The following is a 22,742-nucleotide window of genomic DNA, read 5'->3' on the forward strand; positions in this document are numbered from 1 at the left end:
AAATAAAAAAATCTTTAAAAAAATAAAAAAGGAAGGAAGGGAGGAAGGGAGGAAGGAAGAGAGAGAAGGAGGGAGGGAGGGAGGGGAAGGAAGAGGAGGGAGAGCAAGGGGGGAGGAGAGGGGGAGGAGGGAGGGAGGGAAAGAGAGAAAGAGAGAAAGAGAAAGCAAGCAAGCAAGCAAGCTGGAGGTATCACAATCCCAGATTTCAAACTGTACTACAAAGCTGCAGTAATCAAAACAGTAATCAAACAGCCCAAAAAGAGATACATCAATCAATGGAAAAGAATGGAGAGCCCAGAAATAAACACGCACTTAAATGGTCAATTAATCTATGACAAAGGAGGCAAGACTACACAATGGGGAAAAGACAATCTCTTCAGTACGTGGTGTTGGGACAAGGAGACAGCAGCATGCAAAAAAATGAAACTGTATCACTTTCTTATACCATATACAAAAATAAACTCAAAATGGATTAAAGGTCTCAATGTAATACCTGAAACCATAAAACTTAAGAGAAAAAAAAAAAAAACAGACAATGATCTCTTGGACATTGGCCTTAGCAATATTTTTCCTTAGCAATAAGGAAAACAAAAGTGAAAATAAACAATTGGGATTACATCAAATCAAAAAACTTTTGCACAGCAAAAAAAAAAAAACAAAAAAACAAAAAACAAAAAAAAACTATGAACAAAATGAAAAGCCAGAATGGAAGCAGATACTTGCAAATGATAAATCTAATAAGGGACTAATATCCAAAATGTATGAAGAACTCATACAACTCAACACCAAAAAAAAACAAACAATCCAATTAAAAATGGGCAGACCACCTGAAAGAAAATATACAATCAACAGAAACATGAATATCACTAGTCATCAGAGAAATGCAAATCAAAACCACAGTGAGATATCACCTTATAGCAGTCAGAATGGCTAGTATCAAAAAAACAAGAAAAAACAGGTGTTGATGAGGATATGGAGGAAAGGGAACCTTGTACACTGTTGGTGGGATTGTAAACCAGTGCAGCCACTATGGGAAACAATATGGAGGTTTCTCAAAAAATTAAAAATAGAAACACCATACAACACAGCAATTCCACTTCTGGGTATTTATCTACAGAAAACAAACACACTAATTCAAAAAGATATATGCACCCATATGTTTACTGCAGGATTATTTACAATAGCCAAGATATGGAAGCAATGTTAAGTGTCCGCTGACAGATGAATGGATAAAGATGGGATATATATACACAATGAATATTACTCAGCCATAAAAAATAATGAAATCTTGACATTCATGAAACATGGATGGAGGGTCCTATGCTAAGTGAAATAATTCAGACGGAAAAAGACAAACACTGCATGATTTAATTTAGATATAGAATCTAAAAAACAAAACAAACAAAAGAAACAGACTCATAAACACAGAGAACAAACTGATAGCTGCCAGAGAGGTGGGGGTATAGACAAAATAGATGAAAGGGATTAAGAGGTACAAACTTCCAGTTACAAAATAAATAAGTCACAGGATGGGGAATGCAGTCAATAATATTGTAATACATTTGTATGGTGAAAGGTGAGCATTTCATAACATACATAATTGTTGAATCACTATGTTCTACACCTAAAATTAGTATGTCAACTATATTTAAATTAAAAATTAAAAAGTATTTTTAAAAAAGCTCAGTCATCTATTTGAGAGCTCAAAAGTATGTATGTACCCAAAATCCTAATAAATTTTGGGAAATATATGGTATTTGCCTTAAAAATTTATACTATGCTCAGGGTGCCTGGGTGGCTCAGTCAGTTCAGTGTCCAACTCTTGATTTTGGCTCAGGTCATGATCTCAGGGTCATGAGATCAAGCCCCGAGTCCGGCTCCACACTAAGCCTGCTTAAGGTCTTTCTCTACCTCTCCCTCTGCCCCATACCCCCTGCTTACAAGCACGCACTCTCTCTCTCTCTCTCTCTCAAAAAAAAAAAAAGGAAAGAAAGAAAAGGAGAAAAAAACTTCAAAAAAATTTTTTTTTTTACTATGCTCTTTGACAAATGGAATCTGTGTTCCTACATGCTAGTTGTCCATCCCTTTCCTAATATTTGGCTTTCAGTTATAATGTCTTTGATGCTGTATTAAAAAGTTATGCCAGATAACTTATATAATTAACATGACATGAAAAGAATAGCTCAAGTCTGAAGAAATCATGACTTCTGAGCACAGTCTTTGACTCTGTGTCATATTTACCCAATGACCAAATAATTGCTCTCTCGGGAATATCTCTATAATGCTCTGACTCTGCCTAAAATGTTTTACCTATTTTGGAAATGTTCCCTGTGAACACAATATAACATATTATTTTATCTATAGAGACACTATGCAAGTCATATAATTTATCTAAAATATTCAGAAACAAGAGAACAGTTCAAAGTTGCAGTGACTCTTAATCTCCAGGCTGAGGAGCTGGAATTTAAAGCAATATTCTGAGTCAGAGCATAATATTTTGCTCAAGACATTTTTATTTCTGTAGCACATAATGAACCAGATAATCCTTATAAATAATCAAAACCGTTTGAGAACATCCCATAGCTAATTTTTATATTACTAATTTCCCCAAGGCAGGACAGTTTCCATCACTTCCAACCCAGATATTCATTCAAGAAAGTTTAAACTGACTTTTCATGCCCAGCCTTTGCCATCTAAAAAAAAAAAAAAAAAGAATAAGTACGATTTCTAATATAAGAAAATTCTTAAAATTTACTTGACTTTTCTAAACAGATAGGTTTCGGAGCTACCCTCCTATACCTAACCTATATGAGGGTTAACTATACAAGCCTATCTGTACATTTCTGCTCTAAGAAAGCAACATGATTTTTCAATAGTCAAGAAACACCGCAAGATCCAATATACCCCATTTCTAACAATTTTGCATCCCCTCTCTTTATATACTCAAAGTAATCATAAATTGCAGGTCTCTTCCCCTACCCACAAGATCTGTTAAAAAAAATTATTTGGTTATGCTTTAATGCTTTTTTTTTTTTTTTAAGATTTTATTTATTTATTTGAGAGAGAGAACACATGAGAGGGGATAGGGTCAGAGGACGAAGCAGACTCCCTGCCGAGCAGAGAGCCCGATGCAGGACTCGATCCAGGGACTCCAGGATCATGACCTGAGCCGAAGGCAGTCACTTAACCAACTGAGCCACCCAGGCACCCCAGCTTTAATGCTTTTTAAAAGAAATGCAACCCCAGCCCAAAAAAAGCAACAGTAAAATCATCATGGTTTCTTTAACAACAACAAATAACATTCTATTAATAAATTCTATTAATAAAACATTCTATTAATAATTCTACTAATAAACATTCTATTAATACAATGACATTTTTATTTTTAAAATGTATAACTTCATATTAAAAGGATTTACACACCATCACCAAGTGGGATTTATTCCTGGAATGCAAGGATTGTTCAACATATGAAAATTGATCAATGTAATACGCTACATCAACAAAATGAAAGAAAAACCCACATGATCATCTCAATTGATGTAAAAAAAAAAAAAAAAAAAAGCATTTGATAAAATTCAATACCCTCTCCTGATGAAAACACTCAAGAAAAAAGCAACAGAAGGAAACTACCTCAACATAATATAAGCCATATATGAAAAACCCACAGCAATCATCATACTCAATGTTGAAAGACTGAAAACTATTCCTCTAAGATCAGGAACAAGGAAAAGGAAGTCCACTTTCCCCACGTCTATTCAATATAGTACTGGTAGCTCTAGCCAGAGCAATTTGGCAAGAAAAAAAAAAAATTCAAGGCATCCAAACTGAAATGGACAAAGTAAAATTATTTATTTGCAGATAATATGATCTTATATGTTAAAAAAAAAACCCTAAAGACTCCACAAAAAAGCTCTTACAACTAATAAATGAATTCATCAAAATAGGATACAAAATCAACATACAAAAACAAACATTTCTACACACTATGAACAATCTGAAAAGACAATTACAAAAAGAATTCCATTAACAGCATCAAAAAGAATAAAATACTTACGAATTAACTTAACCAAGAAGGCAAAAGACTTGTACAATGAAAACTACAAAACATTGATGAAAGAAATTAAAGACGACATAAATGGAAACACATCCCATGTTAGTAACATTGAAGACTTAATATTGTTAAAATGTCACACTAACCAAAGAAATCAACAGATTCCATGCAACACTGATCAAAACCTCAATCACATTTTTTTCTGATAAACCCCAATCACATTTTTTTCTGATATAGAAAAACCCACACTAAAATTCGTATGAAATCTCAAGGGATCCCAAAGAGCCAAAACAATCTTGAAAAAGAACAGAAAAACTGGAGGACTCACATTTCCTGATTTCAAATTTTGCTATAAAGCTACAGTAATCAAAACAGTGTGGTGTTGGGGCACCTGGGTGGCTCAGTCAGTTAAGCATCTGCCTTCAGCTCAGGTCATGATCCCAGAGCCCTGGGATCCAGCCCTGTGTTGGGCTCCCTGCTCAGCTGGGAGTCCGCTTCTCCCTCTCCCCCTGCCCCTCCCCCCACTTGTGTTTTCTCTCTCTCAAATAAATGAATAAAAACTTTAAAAAAACAACAACAAAAACAGTATAGTGCTGCCACAAAAACAGACATATGGACCAATGGAATAGAGAGCCTAGAAATAAACCCTCACATATATGGTCATGATTTTTGACAAGAGTGCCAATAACATTAAATGGGGGAAAAGGACAGTCTTTTCAATAAATGGTGCTGGGAAAACTGAATATCCACATGCAAAAGAATGAAGCTGGACCCCTACCTAACATATATACAAAAATTAACTCAAAATGTATCAAGTACCTAAGTGTAGGACCTAAAATAATAAAACTCTTAGAAGAAAACATAGGACAAAAGCTTCATGATATTGAATTTACCAATGATTTCTTGGATATGACACTAAAGGCATAGGGGGAAAGAAAGAAAGGAAAAATAGACAAGCTGGACTTCAAGAAAACTAAAACTTTTGTGCATCAAAAGATAACATCCATGAAGTAAAAAGGCAACCTACAGACTGGAGAAAATACTTGTAACATGTATCTGATAAGGGATTACTATCCAGAATATACAGAGAACTCCTAAGCCTCAACAACAAAAAACAAACAACCCAATTCAAAATTAGAAAAAAGACATGAATAGACATTGTCCCAAAGAAGATATACAAATGGCCAATAAGCCCATAAAAAGATGTTCATTAGGGAAATGCAAATCAAAACGCTACACACACACACACAAAAACCCCTACAATTTCACACCCATTAAGATGGTTACTATCAAAAAACAGAAAATAACAATTGTTGGCAAGGAGGTAGAGAAACTAAAACCCTTGTGCACTGCTGATTAGAATGTAAAATGGTAAAGCTGCTGTAGAAAAAAGTATGGTGGTTCCTCAAAAAATTAAAAATAGAATTACCATATGATCTAGCAATTCCATTTCTGAATATATATATATACCCAAAAGAACTAAAAACGGGGTCTTGAAGAAATATTTGTACACTCATGTTCATAGCCACATTATTTACAATAGCTAAAATGTGGAAGCAACCCATGTCCAACAACCAATAAGTAGGTAAGCAAAATGAAGTATATACATACAATGGAATATTATTCAGCTTTAAAAAGAAGAGAAATTCTGTGCTATGCTACAACACGGATGAACCTCAAGGACATTATGCTAAGTGAAATAAGCCAGCCACAAAAAGACAAATGCTATATATGACTCTCTTCATATGAATTACTTAGAGTCAAATTCACAAAGACAAAATACAATACCACTTTCCAGGAGCTGGAGGGAACAGAGATGGGGAGTTATTGTTTAAAAGGTATATAGTTTCAATTTTACAAGATGAAAAGAGTTATGGGAATGGATGGTGTGATGACTGCATAGCAAAGTGAATGTACTTAATACCACTGAACTGTACACTTAAAAATGGCTAAGATGGGGGGGGCACCTGGGTGGCTCAGTCGGTTAAACATCTGCCTTCGGCTCAGGTCATAATCCCAGGGTCCTGGGATAGAGCCCCAAGTCAGGATCCCTGCTCAGCAGGGAATCTGCTTCTCCCTCTCACCCTCCCCTCTCTGGTGCTCTCTCTCAATCTCTCTCTCCCTTAAATAAATTCTTCAAAGAAATGGCTAAGATGGTAAATATTATGTTATGTATTTTGTTATAAATATTATGTTATATATAAGTATTTTATCACAAAAAAAAAAGAAAAAAAGTATGACTAAAATAATCACCCAAAACTGGAAACTCCCGAAATGTCCATAAAGTGGTGAATGGATAAAACAACTATGGTATATCCCCATATGGTAGAACACAGCTCAGCAATTAAAAAAAAAAGAACAAATTACTAGTACACACAACATGAATGAATCCAAATGCATTATGCTAAGTGAAAGAAGCTAGATTTTAAAAGCTACATACTAAATTATTCTATTTAAATGACATATCAGAAAAGGTAGACTATAGGGACAAAAAACAGATCAGTGGTTGCTAGGAGTTGAGAGGAAAGAGGTTGACTACGAAGAGACAACATGAGTGAATTTACAAGATTATGGGGATGAGTATATATTTATCAAAACTCATAGACTGAACACTAAAAACAATAATTTTAATGTATGACTAAAATCTGGACAACAATCAATCCTTTAAAATTCAGCTACAAAAATGTCCAAAAGCTCTAAGATGAGTTGTTTATTTTCAGCACTAAATATGTCACAAAATAATGCCAAAAGTACAATGTACCATATTCAGCCACAATTTGTTTTTATCCAGCCTCTTAAAGTACAAAGCTATTAAACAAGGAGTAAAACATTTTTTTTTATTTTATGCACTACAGATTATACATAGTAGGTAGGGCAAAAATGTCTGTTAACTGATACATAATTCAATAGAGTTTAGACTGACTTGGTCTTTCTAATTCACTGCCATGTACATACATAGCTTTAAACACAAAATTATCCATTTCTCAACATATTAACTTATAATTAGAACAGGGAAATGCTGTCCACAAAATATACTAACCTGAATTTGTTCAGTTAATCAATAAAGGCAATAGAACACTTTATCTTGAATGAAAATACCACCTGGGTCATGAGTGGTCTCTTAGCAAAAGCAGCAACCTGGAACAACAAACAAACAAATGAAATTCAGCCCCACTCAAAGTTCAGTTAGAGTACCTTCAGTTATTATACCGTTTAAAAAATTCCTTTTTTTCCCCTTATGTCATAACATGTAAAACTTTCACTTTTTAAAAAAGATTTTATTTATTTATTTGAGAGAGAGAGAGTAGGGGGAGGGGCAGAGGGAGAAGTCAGCTCCCCACTGGGCAGGGAGCCCAACACAGGGCTTGTTCCCAGGACCCTGGGATCATGATCTGAGCCGAAGGCAGATGCTTAACTGACTGAGCCACCCAGGCGCCCCCATGTAAAACTTTTACATATTCACTTCTGTAAGCAGTGTTTTTCAAATCCCAATAAAGAATGGGTTTTTACTTTATTGTAATCAAACACAGTAACACTCAGTGTCTTAATTTGCTTCACAGTTTATTTTAAAATAAGTCAGCACCTATAAAACTTACTTTGTGAACACAAAATTCTTTAATTTTGTCTACTTTTTAACATATAGGGCAATCAGAATTCTCTCTCTTTTCAGACTAATGCTCAAAATCTTCTACATCCCTCACACCACAATCAGCTCTACAACCTAATTTCTGATTATCTTCTACAGAGAATTCCATTAAAGCCAACTTAATTTCGTGTTTTTCACAGAACGATTTTGTCATTCTCAGCTGTCACCCTGTAACACACCTTTCCTTGTTTTTAGAACAGGGACTTTTTCTCCCTTATCCTCTTAGTGAATCAACGCATATCCATCAATTTTCTCAAAATCGAGCCCCTCCATTTCTCCCTAAGAGCTGACATAATCACTCTGTACTCCATTAATCTTTGCTAGAATATGTTGTTGCCTTATACATGTGCCATCTCATGTGATCTTCTGATAAGGGACCCTATCTACTATTTCTTTTGCCTCCCTAATATCTACTACCATGTTTGACATACAGAAAGTTGACAAGTGAATAGTCTTAATAAAGATTCACACATCAAATGTTCACTGAATATATATGTGCAAGTTCCTAAGTACAAAAACCCAAGAATAATATAGCGACACAATACAATCTTCAGAAATACGTCTTTCTGCCAACAACTTTACTGTTGTTACAACGTGAGATTTTGGATTGACATTATTACTAATTGTGAGAAGCAGTCTTTATCCAATGACATCAAAGCCCACTGAAACCAATTTTTGGTAATTAGAAATAATACTGAAGGCATCATCACCAACTCCAACTCCCGCAGCCTAAAGGTAATCCAACTATTTTCACTTTAAATTCCAAAAAAAAATCTATTCTGAGGCAGAACAGCTTATTAATAAGAACACCCAATAAATTACTCTAAGCTAAAAATAGTAAGCATATTTGTATAGTGCTTTACTATTTACATTATCCCATCTGCTAGATCTAGTTGAAAAAGACAAACCACTGCTAAGTCAACTACTCCAGGGGTCTGTAAACAATTCCTAAATGGCCATTAACTATAAATATCAGCCAAAGCTCGTTATTCTTTCCTGTAACTTCACCCAAAAGTCTTTACCAACTTCCCGCAATAATCCAGTAGCTTAGGACTTACGCTTCTAGCTATTATGGAGTAACTGGTACCAGATTTACCCTCAGACAGTAAACAACTACAAAACTAGACAAAACATACGACAAACAGTTTATGGACATGGGACAATAATTAGTGTAGATCTGCATTCCATGGGAGAAGAAAACAAGCTAGATAAGCCCTATGAACATCTTGACTTTCTACCAAGAGACATGTTCTAAACACCACTGTAGGCAGGGAGAGTCAAAGGATAGCACAGCAATCTACTTAACTTGAAAAGACAAAGATATAAGTTCAGTAAGGTATAGGTGACAGGAATTACCGGAATAATGTACCAGAGAGGAGGGGTTATGCAGAAAAAAGCTCTAGACATCAAGGTAGGGGTCCACTTGATTCTAACTTAATACTAATCTACATACACTTAGAATGAAATTCCACAAGGCCAGGCAAAAAGCAACTGCTGAAGAGCTTAAAAAAAAAAAAAAAAAAACACACACACACACACACACACAAAAGAACAATGCAAGGTTCAAACAGAGCTGGAGACATTGGAGGTGCCATCCAACCAGAGTACAGAAAGACTTTGTATACTCTGGGCAATAAGCAGAGACCTCAGCATGGCTAAAAATCAGTCCTAGAATAAAGACTACTCTCTAATGATCCCAAAAGAACTTAAAAACAAACCTTGAAGGAACAACCAGATCCTCAATTTAACATCTGTAACCAGATGATTAGCCAAATGGAAAACCTCATTATTCACAGGGCATCAGGTAAAGTACTCAAAAAGGTTCTGCCTCAGTAGTGGGGCAATTAGATTAAATGGCCCCACTTAACAAAGATTAAAAGCAATACCTTACAGGATCAAATACTTTCCAAGTAACTTCAATACATTCCAGAAAAAGTTTCAAGAATATTTATAGGAATACAAAAATATCTGCACCCAACAAGGTAAATTTACAATGTCTGCTTTTACATGCCTGACAAGCATCAACTGATTTCCAAGCAGGTTTAAAAAAAAAAAAAAAAAAAGATTAAGAAAAAGAAAATACAGCCATAATGAGTAAAAATATCAATCAAAACCAGCCTGGACATGACACAGTTGATAGGATTAGGAAACTAGGACATTAAAAGTTGTTATAAATCCCATATGTTCTAGAAGCTAGAAAAAAGGTTGACTATATTTTCAGTAAAGACAGAAAAAAAGACCCAACCCAAACATCTAAAAATGACAACTAGAATGCTGAAGATGCTTTACCTCAGTGAATAAGATTTTCTACTCTGATAGATTCGGGGCTCTATTCCTGGTATTGTATGTGAGCTATGAGTATTGTATTGTTCCTTCAATTCCTTTTGAGTGGCTCTTCCTAGCCTCAAGTAGTTTCCTCACAGGCATGCACTGATTAGTACTCAACTGAATTCTTGAAAGGAACCTCACTGATTAGTACTCAACTGAATTCTTGGAAATTCTCTTGCAGCTCTCTCTTTGATATTCTGCCCTGTGAACTCCAGCTGCCTTGGCTCCCCACAGCCTCCCAGCTCCTTCTCTTCCACTCAGGAAGATTTCTTGATTCCTCCTGGGTTCTACTGACCTGCTCCATGCCTAGAAACTCTCTCCAGGCTAGAGCATTCTTAAGTCTCACTTAATTTATTTCCTGTCGCTCAGGGATCAAAGTCGTTTGCTGCCTGATAGCAAATATCTTAGAAACTGTTGTTTCATATCTTTAATCCAGTTAGTTTTTTTAGGGTGGAAGGATACTAATCCCTATTGGTCCAACTTGGCCGGAAGCACTATTTTAATTATTTTGAAGGGGAGCTACGACCTAGATTAATTTTGTGACAGCACCGAATGCTGACATTTTCCAAAAATTAGATGTATTCAATTAACACCACTCATACATTAATAAGTTATCCTAAAGCATATAATAAATGCATAATACGTGGTAGAAAAGAACAATAACCATGAAAGTGAAATAGGCAAATACCAGCTGAGCACAAAGAACAAACAGGACCCAGTAATCAAAAATAATAAAAAGCTATTTGTTGGATGCATATTTAACAGCCAATGCAATTAATCTAGAGAGTAAGGTCTTCTACCTAAAAATGAGGAAAGATTACCCACAGCACGTTGCTGAAGTTGCAGGTGGTCAAGATCAAAAACAAATGATAGGTAATTCCCAAGTTGCTTACCAAGAGGCTTTTGATATAAGCAAGAAAAGAGATGCAACCCACACACCCAATCTGCCTGAGGCTGGCTCTTAACTTTTCTGTGTTTCACTGTAAAATCCTTAGTAATCCAAGCTTGCCTACACATTAGCTAAAATGGCTTTTGATGAGGCCACTTCAGAACTTATTACAGTGAATGAAGCCTCATCCAAAGACAGCACCTTCATCATGCAGTTGCTTAGAGACAACCTAACATTATGGACATCAGACAGTGCAGGAGAAGAATATGATGCTGCAGAAGGGGCAGAAAACTTAGGTGCATACAGGCAGTCATCCTTCTCCCCCTTAAGAAACCTTTTTACACATCTCCATTCCTTATTCCATTTGAATTTCCTATAGCAAAGAAACCCATTCATGTGTATGGAATCAAATGTTTATACTCTCTTCACACTGCAGCTTTGGGAAAACTCCATTCCTTGATTTGTGTTTGCCTTGGCCTTCCTGGTGTGCAGTTACTGCTGTAGAAAAGTATTAATAGCTTCATTTCATATAAATGTAAGTAACTTCTAAACATTTATGTAGAGGACTAAAAACGTATCTGGTATTTAAGTAATCTGAACCAGTTCTGCAAGTTATTGGGTTTTGTATTACTGTGAAGATATGAAAATGTAGTTAATTATCACTTAAAGAGTATTCTACATAACTTAATTGCTATTTTCTCTCTCTTACTTTTTTCGAGGGTTTCCTTTTAGTAAGCAACTTTTCCATGCTCTTAATGTATTCCTTTTTGGTAGGAATCCAGAAGTATGAGATTAAATGGAAAAGCATTTGACATTTCTGGGCTAGATAACACAAACAGAAATGCCTCCTGTATCCTGTATATGATGGAGGTCTTGTATGTCTATGACAACAGAAGTTTCCTTATTCAATCATTTGCTGCTATTTAAGTTGACAACTTCCCTTCCTAATAAAATTTACTTACACCTCCTGCCTTTGTAGTTCTGGTATCCACTGTACTATGTAACAGAAGTAGTAATGTTGCCACTAGAATGCAAGCATTGCTTTTGGCAAGTTGAAGTGCAAGTCATTTCTTAATATACTAGAGAAAGGGAAAATAAAGTACACAAGTCCACACCTAAAACTTGAGTACTTTTCCATGCAGATTTGTCCATATGTGAGAGGGTGTCCAGTTTGTCTAGTATTGTTATTTAGAGAGTTGGACCACTATTGTGTGGTCACTGACTGTAGTCCCAAAATAGCCTTATGAAATGTTATGCCTTATTTAACAGAACAGTAACATACAATAAAAAAAAAAGTAAAGAGATCCTTTTATAGTTATTCTTTCAACTAGTCTGAAATCAGAAGGCAAAATGCTAAAATTTCCATCAGTTATAATACCATCATTCCTTTTAAATTTCCATGGTAATTTGAATTTCTAAATCTTTTTCAACTTGCCTTAACACTACCTTTCGCTGTTTTCCCTACCCCATCTCCACAAGATTGTGTACACCATGAGAGCCAAAACTATGTGTATTCATTTTTATATCCTTTAGTGGTTTCTAACACACTGCCGTCTTGACACCCATTAGTATTTAACATTTTCTGCTCACCAATATCCCTTTTACCCATCTCACAAGGATATTGCAAGGATCAAACAGAGTAATATTTGTGACAGTACTCTGCAAAATAAAAATGTCTTGCAGATGTCAGATGAATTTTATTTCATTATCTATGGCTATCCTAAATCTTAGCTGGCAAGTAGTAGAATGCTCCATGGAACGAAAGTAGAACTGGCCCTCATGATTAGCATGAGTTTGATGGTAGCTCCACAGCCTCCTTTACTCTGTCCCCTTTTCTACAGGTTCTAGAGTCCACTTAGTCATCATCCCAACAGCATCCCAACCCCCACATCATCTGGCATTTTTATGGTTTCCACCACCAGCTCCAGTTCTAGCTCCCAGTCTATAGTTCATAATGACTGGCCTTTTGCTACAATCTTCAACCAGGCCCTTCCCCTACTGGATAAGATACAGAGAAAAAAATCAACAAGGCAGAGGCTTATGACCTAACATTATCTCTATAATGTTGAATAAAAAAATCACTTGTGCCTTTTTTTAAAATGCCAGTATAAATATGTAACCTTGCCTTAGCTGCATGGTAAGTAGGATATGAGGAGCTCAGAATGTCCTGACTTTCAAGATTATCGTGACTTTCAAGAATACATTCTGGCATTGAGGAAAGAATCTTAAAACAGAAATGAAGAATAGTCTTTGAATCTAGTCCCAGCTCTGAATATCAATTTACTACATGATTTTGGATGTAACATATCACTTGCCTAGACTCTAGTTATTCTTCTACAAATGAAAGAACTGGAAAAAATTCTAAAAGTCTCTTGCAGCTCTAAAATTCTGGGAGTAAAAGCCTAAACTATACCTTGTAGGAGCCATTAAAATTCTTGGGTTTATATACCAATTCACCTTTATGCCTTACTACTAAACAAGCCCTCTTCCCCAACAACATTCTAAATAATTCATCTTGACAAGATATGATTTGAGTAACCAGTTCTAGAAGCAACTGTTTTCCTTAATCTTTTGCTTAAAAATTTTCCAGTCCAAAAACTGATTTTTTTTTCATTCTTACAAAACAGAGATGTTTTCCTCTAACTCTTTACCATCGAATACAGTGATTACACCTCCCTGATTTACTGGAAACTGAAAAATACAGCTTATATTCACCAAGTTCAGCAATAAACTCACATAAAATGTACTTTCCCAAACCAGTCTTGGACACCTTCAGTCCTACTACATTAAAAAAATGTTTTTTTAGGGCGCCTGGGCGGCTCAGTCATTCAGCTCAGGTCATGATCCCAGGGTCCTGGGATCGAGCCCTGCATCGGCCTCCCTGCTCTGCGGGAAGCCTCCTTCTCCGTCTCCCACTCCCCCTGCTTGTGTTCCCTCTCTCACTGTCTCTCTCTCTGTCAAATAAATAAATTTAAAAAAAAATGTTTTTTTAAATTTTAGAATAGTTTTATATTACAGACAAGTTGCAACATACAAAGAGTTTCCATACGCGGGACACCCAGATTCCCCTATGGTTAACATTTTGCATTACTACTGAACACTTGTCACAATTAATGAAAAAAATGTAAATATATTATTACTAATGAAACTCCATACTTTATTCAGATAAATATACTAAATATCAAAAAAAAGTCAAAGCAAACTCTTAAAAAGAGCAATGAAAACATAATACAACATAATGAAAGCCAAACAGTAAACAGAATACACACAGTAAATATAATAAATAATTGTCAGAGCTAAAAATCTAGCGTATCAGTGTCAATAATAAATGCAAAGAGCTTAACTCCTCTACTAAAAGAAAAAAAAATTTTAGATTGGCTCATGAAGTAAAATCCAATTGTATATTATACAAGGAACACCTAAAAACAAAGTCATTAAGAAACATTGAAAGGAAAAAGATATGAGCAAAGGTATAATGGGCAAATACAATCAAAAAGAAAACAGAGGTTATGATGTTAATAACTGACAAGGTAGAATTCAAGCCCAAAAAACACCTAGCAAGACAAAACAGGGCTTTTTCTATGTTAAAGGACAAATTAACAATGAGGAAGATAAATCAGTTACAAATACTTTTGCACCAAATAACCCTGTCACAAGCTTTATAAAACAAAAATCTACAATAGCTGTATGAAAAAATTAATAGAAACAGAGTAATAGTAAGTGAAGCTAAAGAAGACCAAAGCAATGTAATCGGTAAGGTACATTATTGTAACATACTGAACTTGCTATATTGAATTTTGTATACTGATAGAGAAAACAATCTCTTTTCGTGTGGACATGGACTATTCACAAAAACTGATCATATATAAGGTCATACAGAAAATCTCAGTAAGTTCACAATAGTAAAAATACCACAAATTATGTTTTCTGATCACAGTGCAATAAAACTACATATGAAAAATAACAAAAAGCCCTTACTCCTGCAGGTTAAAAACTGTTATCTTAAACAACTTTTGAATGAAATGGAAAAAAACAAAATTGTATAATACATAAAGATAAATTCCAAATGGATTAGAGATCAAAATATAAAAATTGAAACCATGAAAGTCCTGTAAGAAAACATAAATGATTTCAAGTATAACCTGGGAATGAGAAAAGTCAGTCTAGCAGTGATTCAAAATCCAAAAGCAAAAGATACAATTTTTAACTGACATATTCAACAAAAACTATTTTTTAAAGTAGGCATGGCCAAACTTAACTGCCTCCTAACATACAGAGTTTGTAGTATGAGTATAACCAAATTAATTGCCTGCATCAGCCCTTTTATAGAGGAATATAATGGAATTCCATAACATTCATAACGTAAAGACTACAATCCAAATTTATTTGACATACAAAGGTCAAGAAAATAAACCAAACAACAAAAAAATACGTAAATACCAACCTTATAGAATCAGATGTTGGTATCAATAAACAAGGATTTTAAAAGAGCTTTTACAATTATGCCCAATGAATAAAGGAAAATATGCTCATAAAGAAATAGAATCCACAGAAAAACAACCAAATAGAAATTCTAGAACAGTAAAAGAGTATCTACAATAAGGAGAACACACTGGAAATGATATAGGAAAGAGTCAGTGAACCTAAAGTTTGATCAATAAAAACTTAACTTTCTCAGAACTTTTATAACTGAAGTGTGTACCCTTTGGCCAACATCTCATTTCCGCCATCCCCCAGCCCCTGGTAACCACCATTTCACGGTTTCTAGGAGTTCAGCTTTTTCAGATTCCACATACGCAATTCAAGTACCTATACTGTATGATACACAGTTACTTGTCTCTCTCTGACTTATTTCACTTAGCATATAATGCCCTCAATGTCCATCCATGTTGTCACCAATGATAGGATTTCCTTTCTATAGCTGAACATTCCATTGTATATATATTATGTACATCCCCTTTATCCATTCATCCACTAACAGGTATCTTGGCTATTGTGAATAATGCTGCAAAGAAGATGGGAGTGCAAGTATCTCTTCAAGATCCAGTTTCACTTCCTTGGATATATACCCAGAAGTAGGATTGCTGGATCATATGGTAGCCCTATTTTTAACTTTCTGAGGAAACTCCGTACTGTTTTCCATGGTGGGTGTCTAATTTACATTCCCACCAATAGTTCACACAAGAGTTCCCTTTTCTCCACAGCCTTGCCAACACTTGTTATCTCTTGTCTTTTTGATAACAGCCATTATAATAGGTGGAGGTTATATCTCATTGTGGTTTTGATTTGTATTTCCCTAGTGATTAGTAATGTCAAGCATCTTTTCATGTAACTAAGCCATTTGTAGGTCTTCTATGGAAAAATGTCTATTAAGTTCCTTTGCCTATTTATAACTGGATTAAAAAATTTTTGCTATTGAGTAGTTTAGTTATTCATATATTTTGGATATTAAATCCTTATCAAATATATGACTTGGAAATATTTTCTCCCATTCCATGGTTGAGGTAAGTTCCTTCTTCTACACTCAATTTGTTGACAGTTTTTATCATGAAAAGGATGTTATGTTTTGTCAAATACTTTTAATGCATCTATTGAGATGATAAGATCTTTATCTTTCATTCTATTAACTTGGTGTATCACATTTATTGACTTGTGTATGTTGAATCATCTTTGCATCCCAGGGGTAAATCCCACTTGATCATGGTGTATGATCCTTTTAATATATTGTTGAAATTTGGTTTGATAATATTTTGTTAGGGGCGCCTGGGTGGCTCAGTCGTTAAGCGTCTGCCTTCGGCTCAGGTCATGATCCCAGGGTCCTGGGATCAAGCCCCACATCGGGCTCCCTGCTCCACAGGAAGCCTGCTTTTCCCTCTCCCACTCCCCCTGCTTGTGTTCCCTCTCTCACTGTGTCTCTCTCTGTCAAATAAATAAATAAAATCTTTAAAAAAATAAAAATATTTTGTTAAAGATTTTTACATCTATGTTCATCAGGAATACTGGTGTAGGTTTCTTTACTTTATATTGTCCCTGACTGGCTTTGGTATAAGGGTAATACTGGCCTTGCAATATGAGTTCAGGAGTATTTCTTCCTCTTAGAATTTTTATAGAGTTTGAGAAAGATTGATATTAACTCTTCTTTAAACATCTGGTAGAATTCACCAGAAAAGCCATCTGGGACTAGAGTTTTATTTGTTGAAAGGTTTTTGATTACTGATTAAATCTCCTTACTAGTAATTGGTCTGTTCAGAATTTCAATTTTCATGATTCAGTCTTGGTAAGTTGTATGTTTCTGAGAATTTATCCATTTCTCTAAGTTGTCCAATTTGTTGGCATATAATTGTTCATAAGCATCTTATGATCCTTCGTATGTCCATGGCACCAGTTATAACACCTTCTCTTTCATTTCTGATTTTGAATCCTCTCCCTTTTTTCCTTGGTGAGTCTAGCTAAGGGTATGTCTATTTTATCTTTTTAAAGAAAACAGTTCTTAGTTTCACTGATCTTTTCTATTGTCTTTTTAGTCTCTATTTCATTTATTTCTACTCTGATCTTTAGAATTTCCTTTTCCCTATTAACTTTGGATTCAGTTTGTTCTTCTTTTTTCTAGTTCCTTGAGGTATAAAGTTAGGTCATTTATTTGAGCTCTTTTTTTTTTTTATTCTTTTAATGTTATTTTATTATGTTAGTCACCATACATCATTAGTTTTTCTTTTTTTTTCTTTTTTTTAAATTTTATTATGTTATGTTAGTCACCATACAATACATCATTGGTTTTTGATGTGGTGATCCATGATCCATTGTTTTCGTATAACACCCAGTGCTCCATGCAGTGCGTGCCCTCCTTAATACCCATCACCGGGCTAACCCATCCCCCCTCCCCACCTCCCCTCTAAAACCCTGTTTGTTTCTCAGAGTCCATAGTCTCTCATGGTTCATCTCTCCCTCCAATTACTGCTCCCCATTTTTCCCTTCCTTCTCCTAATGTCCTCCATGCTATTCCTTATGTTCCACAAATACGTAAAACCATATGATAATTGACTTTCTCTGCTTGACTTATTTCACTTAGCATAATCTCCTCCAGTCCCATCCATGTTGATGTAAAAGTTGGGTATTCATCTTTTCTGATGGCTGAGTAATATTCCATTGTATATATGGACCACATCTTCTTTATCCATTCATCTGTTGAAGGGCACTTTCCACAGTTTGGCTATTGCAGACATTGCTGCTATGAACACTGGGGTGCATATGGCCCCTCTTTTCACTACATCTGTGTCTTTGGGGTAAATACCCAGGAGTGCAATTGCTGGGTCATAGGGTAGCTCTATTTTTAAATTTTTGAGGAACCTCCACACTGTTTTCCAAAGTGGCTGTACCAACTTGCATTCCCACCAAAAGTGTAAGAGGGTTCCCCTTTCTCCACAACCTCTCCAACATTTGTTGTTTCTTTCCCTGTCCATTTTTTGCCATTCTAACTGGTGTAAGGTGGTATCTCAATGTGGTTTTGATTTGGATTTCCCTGATGGCTAATGATGATGAACATTTTTTCATGTGTCTGATAGCCATTTGTATGTCTTCTTCAGAGAAGTGTCTTTTCATATCTTCTGCCCACTTTTTGACTTGCTATTTGTTTTTTAGGTGTTGAGTTTGAGAAGTTCTTTATAGATCTTGGATACCAGCCCTTTACCTGTAGTGTCATTTGCAAATATCTTCTCCCATTCTGTGGGTTGCCTCTTTGTTTTGTTGACTGTTTCCTTTGCTGTGCAGAAGCTTTTTATCTTGATGAAGTCCCAAAAGTTCATTTTTGCTTTTGTTTCACTAGCTTTTGGAGATGTATCTTGAAAGAAGTTGCTGTGGCCGATGTCAAAGAGGTTACTGCCTATGTTCTCCTCTAGGATTTTGATGGATTCCTGTCTCACATTGAGGTCTTTCATCCACTTTGAGTTTATCTTTGTGAATGGTGTTAGAGAATGGTCGAATTTCATTCTTCTGCATGTGGCTGTCCAATTTTCCCAGCACCTTTTATTGAAGAGACTGTCTTTTTTCCATTGCATGTTTTTTCCTGCTTTGTCAAAGATTATTTGACCATAGAGTTGAGGGTCCATATCTGGGCTCTCTATTCTTTTCCATTGGCCTATATGTCTGTTTTTGTGCCAGTACCATGGTGTCTTGGTGATCACAGCTTTGTAATATAGCTTGAAATCAGGCAACGTGATGCCCCCAGCTTTGTTTTTCTTTTTCAACATTTCCTTGGTGATTCAGGATCTTTTCTGATTCCATACAAATTTTAGGATTGTTTGTTCCAGCACTTTGAAAAATGTCATTGGAATTTTGACTGGGATGGCACTGAAGGTATAGATTGCTCTGGGTAGCATAGACATTTTAACAATGTTTATTCTTCCGATCCATGAGCATGGAATATTTTTCCATCTTTTTGTGTCTTCTTCAATTTCTTTCATGAGTGTTTTGTAGTTCCTAGAGTATAGATTTTTTACCTCTTTGGTTAGGTTTATTCCGAGGTATCTTATGGTTTTTGGTTTTATTGTAAATGGAATCGTTTCTCATCCTAAGGGGGAAATACATAGCCATCCAAGCCTCACTCAAAATAAAAGAAAAATCCCTAATTCACCAACTAACTCTACACCTTAAAGAACCAGAGAAAAAGCAAGAAACGATGCCTAAGCCACACATTAGAAGAGAAATAATTAAGATTAGAGCAGAGATCAATGAATTAGAAACCAGAAACACAGTAGATCAGATCAACGAAACTAGAAGTTGGTTCTTTGAAAGAATTAATAAGATCGATAAACCACTGGCCAGACTTACCCAAAAGAAAAGAGAAAGGACCCAAATTAATAAAATTATGAATGAAAGGGGAGAGATCACGACTAACACCAAAGAAATAAAAACAATTATTAGAAATTATTATCAACAACTATATGCCAATAAACTGAGCAATGTGGATGAAATGGAGGCCTTCCTGGAAACCTATAAGCTGCCAAGACTGAAACAGGAAGAAACTGACAACCTGAATAGGCCAATAACCAGTAACGATATTAAAGCAGTGATCAAAAACCTCCCAAAAAACAAGAGTCCGGGGCCTGATGGATTCCCTGGGGAATTCTACCAAACATTCAAAGAAGAAATAATACCTATTCTACTGAAGCTGTGTCAAAAAACAGAAACAGAAGGAAAACTTTCAAACTCATTCTATGAGGCTAGCATTACCTTAATCCCCAAACTAGGCAAAGACCCCATCAAAAAGGAGAATTCAGACCAATATCCCTGATGAATATGGATTCCAAAATCCTCAACAAAATCCTAGCTAATAGGATCCAACAATACATTAAAAGGATCATCCACCTCGACCAAGTGGGATTTATCCCTGGGACGCAAGGGTGGTTCAACATTCGCAAATCAATCTGATAGAACACATTAATAAGAGGAGGGAGAAGAACCATATGGTCCTCTCAATTGATGCAGAAAAAGCATTTGACAAAATACAACATCCTTTCCTGATTAAAACTCTTCAGAGTATAGGGATAGAGGGAACATTCCTCAAGTTCATAAAATCCATCTATGAAAAACCCACAGCGAATATCATCCTCAATGGGGAAAAGCTGAGAGCCTTTCCCTTAAGATCAGGAACACGTCAAGGATGCCCACTCTCGCCACTATTGTTCAACATAGTATTAGAAGTCCTAGCAACAGCAATCAGACAACAAAAAGAAATAAAAGGTATTCAAATTGGCAAAGAAGAAGTCAAACTCTCTCTTTTCGCAGATGACATGATACTTTACGTGGAAAACCCAAAAGACTCCACCCCCAAATTACTAGAACTCATACAGCAATTCAGTAATGTGGCAGGATACAACATCAATGCAGAGAAATCAGTTGCTTTCTTTTACACTAACAACGCAACTGTAGAAAGAGAAATTAGAGAAACGATTCTTTTTTTTTTTTTAAGATTTTATTTATTTATGTGACAGAGAGAGAGACAGCGAAAGAGGGAACACAAGCAGGGGGAGTGGGAGAGGGAGAAGCAGGCCTCCCGCAGAGCAGGGAGCCCGATGCGGGGCTCAATCCCAGGACCCTGGGGATCATGCCCTGAGCCGAAGGCAGACACTTAATGACTGAGCCACCCAGGTGCCCCTGAGCTCTTTTTACTTAATGAGGGTGGTGTTTCTTGCTATGAACTTTCCTCTTAGAACTGTTTTTACTGTATCTCTTAGGTTCTGGTATGCTGTATTTCCATTTGCATTTGTCTCAAGGTAATTTTTTATTTGATTCGTTGTTCAGTAGTATGTTATTTCATCACCTGAATCTTCCAGTTTTCTTTTTGTAATGGATTTCTAGTTTCATACCATGTGGTCAGAGAAGATGCTTAATATAGAAAAGCTGTTTTGTATGACAGAATAATAGCAGACAACCGTTATTATAAATTTGTCAAATTTCATAAAATATACGACACAAAGAATGAACTCTAATGTAACTATGGACTTTAGTTAGTAATAATGTATTAATATTGGGGTTCATCAATTATAACAAATGTGTCACTCTAAGATGTAAATAACACGGAAGGAACAGGGGAGCAGTGGGTATAATTAGAGAACTCTGTACTTTCTGATAAATTTTTCTGTAAACTTAAAAGTTCTCTAAAAAAAATTAAATATTTTTTTTTAAAAGATGCTATAAGCAAAATCAAAAGACAGGTGAAAAATTGACAGAAAATATATACAACATACATTACAGATAAAAATCTAATATCCCTAGCATAGAAAGAATTCTTAAAAGCTGAGAGAAAATTAAACCCAAAACCTGAGAGAGAAATTGGCAACAGATAATTCAGATAATAAAACACCCTAAAACTGCCCTTAAACATACAAAAAATGTTCAACCTCACTCATTACGTTGATATGCCACTTTTTATCTATCCCCCAAAATTTTAAATATAATATTCTGCTGCCAAAACTACAGGAAAACAGGTACTCTCATAAATTGCTGGTGATAAGGTAAACTAGTACAATGCTAATGGAGAAAAATTTAGCAACATCTAATAAAACTTATAGGGTATTTAACTTCTGACTTAGCAATTTCACTTCTAGAAATTTACCCTACAAAAACCCCCAAAAGTATACAAACATATATGCACAAAGTTATTCATTGCAGCATTGCTTTTAATCAAATTAATAGAAACCTTAAATGTGAAAAATCCTAAATTGGAGCATGGTTGAGTAAACTATTACATCCATACAATCAAGTACTATGCAACTATAGAAAGATGAGGAAGATATGTGACTTCCAGGATATATTAAGAAAAAAAAGTAAAGAGCAAAGAATATTTATTGTATGTAAACTTTTGAGTATGAAGGGGAATTAAGAAAATATCCATGGATCAGGATAAAATAAATTAAAGATTAAACAAGAAAATTGTAAGACTGGTCCTTAAATTGTAAGACTGGTCACTAGCAAGGAATGTATATCAGTATCTGTGGCTGCTGTAACAAATTACCACAAACCTGGCAGCCTAAAACAAATTTACTCTTAACAGTTCTGAAGGCCAGAAATCCACAATCAGTTTCACTGAGCCGAAAGTAAGGTTTAAAAGGGCCTCACTCCCTTAGGAGTCTCTAGGAAGGAATCTGTTCCTTGTCTCTTCCGGCCTCTGGTGGCTGCCCACATTCCTTGGCTTGTACCTACATCATTATAATCTCTACCTCTATGATCATACTGCCTTCTCTTCTTCTATGTCAAGTCTCCCTCTGCTTCTCTCTTATAAGAATATATTTGACTGTATGTAGGACCTACCCAGGGTAATGTCTCCA

At 35.4% G+C, this 22,742-nt stretch overlaps 1 protein-coding gene and 1 pseudogene across 2 annotated transcripts in view; one reads left to right on the forward strand and one right to left on the reverse strand.

Moving 5' to 3' along the window:
* FUT8 (fucosyltransferase 8) overlaps positions 1 to 22,742 on the reverse strand; it is a 327,874-nt gene that overhangs the window by 271,588 nt on the left and 33,544 nt on the right. For both annotated transcript variants that reach the window (XM_044918092.1, XM_044918090.1), the window contains exon 2: positions 7,095 to 7,192. The gene's annotated coding sequence lies outside the window, so the exon portion shown is untranslated. The remainder of the gene's footprint in view (positions 1 to 7,094; positions 7,193 to 22,742) is intronic.
* LOC110571710 lies at positions 9,064 to 11,729 on the forward strand (annotated as a pseudogene).

This window comes from Neomonachus schauinslandi, chromosome 9 (assembly GCF_002201575.2).
Source record: "Neomonachus schauinslandi chromosome 9, ASM220157v2, whole genome shotgun sequence".
Classification (NCBI taxonomy): Eukaryota; Metazoa; Chordata; class Mammalia; order Carnivora; family Phocidae; genus Neomonachus; species Neomonachus schauinslandi.